This window comes from Misgurnus anguillicaudatus, chromosome 17 (assembly GCF_027580225.2).
Source record: "Misgurnus anguillicaudatus chromosome 17, ASM2758022v2, whole genome shotgun sequence".
Classification (NCBI taxonomy): Eukaryota; Metazoa; Chordata; class Actinopteri; order Cypriniformes; family Cobitidae; genus Misgurnus; species Misgurnus anguillicaudatus.
This window is the reverse complement of record NC_073353.2, coordinates 7,286,204-7,288,475: the sequence shown is the minus strand read 5'-3', so window position 1 is coordinate 7,288,475 and position 2,272 is coordinate 7,286,204.

The following is a 2,272-nucleotide window of genomic DNA, read 5'->3' as shown; positions in this document are numbered from 1 at the left end:
TGCTGATTCTGTTTCTTTTTTTGTCTCAGTGTTCATGTGTGAACACACACAATACCTTCTAACATTTGAGAGTAAGAGAGCACTGCTGCACAGATCTTACAGACCAGAGTCATTTCACAGACAAACCCTCGGGTGAAGAAACATCTGGAGGACTCTTGAGCAATTCCAGTTATATGGATGTGACATTTCAGTGAAAAATTTAGATATAAAAATATGCATTTATTACCAGTATATTGAGCAAACTGTTTGCATTTGCTTTAACCCCTGATTTTTAGAAAAATATATGTCTATATCAGTCTATACATAAATAAACCATATATGTTTTGAGGACAAGTTTTTGGGAAACAACATAATTTGTAGGAATTAAAATGCACATGCCAGATGCAGTAATACCCAACAAATAAAGAAAGGAAACAACGTTATGGATATGACAAAGCTGCACTCACCCAACCATGGCAAATCATTTGATGGGTACTATTTTAAAGCTATTACATTGCTAAAACAATGTTGTTTTGTGTATTTGGTGTTATACAATGTGTTTGCGTGGTTCAAAAAACACATTTTCCACATACCGTCCATTATTGTTGCTTCTATATGCCCTGCCTCTCCTAAAGCTGATACACGCCGAATATACAAGCCGAATCTGATCTAGCAAATGCAAATGACCAAGATGATCAATCAACTTTTTTTCTGGCTTGAGCAGAAAGTAACAGATTGGCAAGGTAAGGGTACTAAAACCTTAAAACCAACAAGAGCTACTCTACACTGCACAAAACTCGTGTTTTAGTCATGGTTTAGTCAGTAGGGTTAATCCTAAGAAAAAATCCAAATCTTTGCAGTATCTTCTCAGCCCCATCTAACCTCATTCTAGCAGCTTTAGTTACTGCATCCAAAAATAATCTGACAGTCAGTCTTGGATTATTGCTGGGCTTTAGAAAATTCATCTAGACACCCACTTATTACAAAACCTAATGGCTTAAAACTTAACATAGCTATAATATGTGACACAGTGGATCACAGTTTTGATATTCATGGTACTCCACCTCAGGACTACTCAAGAAAGATGTAAAATAAATTCCCATAGTACACTTGTGAAGTTTTAGCTCCAAAAACCCCACTGATAATTTATTATAGCATGTTAAAATTGTCACTTTGTAGGTTTGAGCAGAAATGTGCCATTTTTGGGTGTGTCCTATTATGTCCTTTAAAATTAAAACTCAATTGTGCTGTCAATTCTCTCTCCTTCTCTCTCTCTCTCTCTCTGCACTAAATGGCAGTGCCATGGTTGGATAGTGCGGATTAAGGGGCGGTACTATCCCCTTCTGATATCACAAGGGGAGCCTAATTTCAATTAGGCCTACATATTTCTTCACATGCTTTAGAGAATGGTTTATGTTGATAGAAGCACCGGGGACCCAATTATAGCACTTGAACATGGATAAATCAGATTTTAATGATATGTCCCCTTTAACTGTCTGTCAGATGGATTGCACCCACAGACAGACATACAGGCTGACGATCAAAAAACAGATAGACAGGGAATTATTTATACGGTTTAGAGTTTACACGTACGCACGCACACACGCACGCACACACACTTTCTATCAAAGGAATATATCACTATATCATAATTTTGGGCTTAATCCGCATAATCATGACATAGTTTGCTTTGAATGGTGCTATTTAATTTCACAAGTTTAGACATTTTTATCCAAATGCAACATTTTGCCGTTTTTAATTTCATACACACTTTGACATGAGCACTTTGACATGTGGTGAAAATGGTTCTTATGGTACTAATGCTGAAAACTACTGAGCCCGTAAAGGGTCACTTTGGTGTATTTTTTTTAGACCACACTATTGCGTTCCCACGCAATACTTTTGCGTTCCCACGCAATACTTTTGCGTTCCCTCGCAAAACTTTTTGCGTTCCCTCGCAATACTTTTTGCGTTCCCCCGCAATACTTTTTGCGTTCCCCCGAGAAACCTTTTGCGTTCGCTTGCAAAAAGAGACTACTGTTTTCTCGAGAAAGCACAGCGCTCCACAGCGTCACCCGAGGCAGCTCACCAGGCAATGGCATGACCGATGCCCACTGCTTGAAGATATGATATATAACTACTGTTATTAAAGAATTATACTGTATTTCTTTGTATTTAAGTCCAAGTTCAAATGAACAGTGGCATGTAAGACTAGTCTTGCATATTTAGTTCACTCCAAAATGGTCTAGTATTGTCACTTAACTTATGCTGCTTGACTTCTCAGCATAAAGAT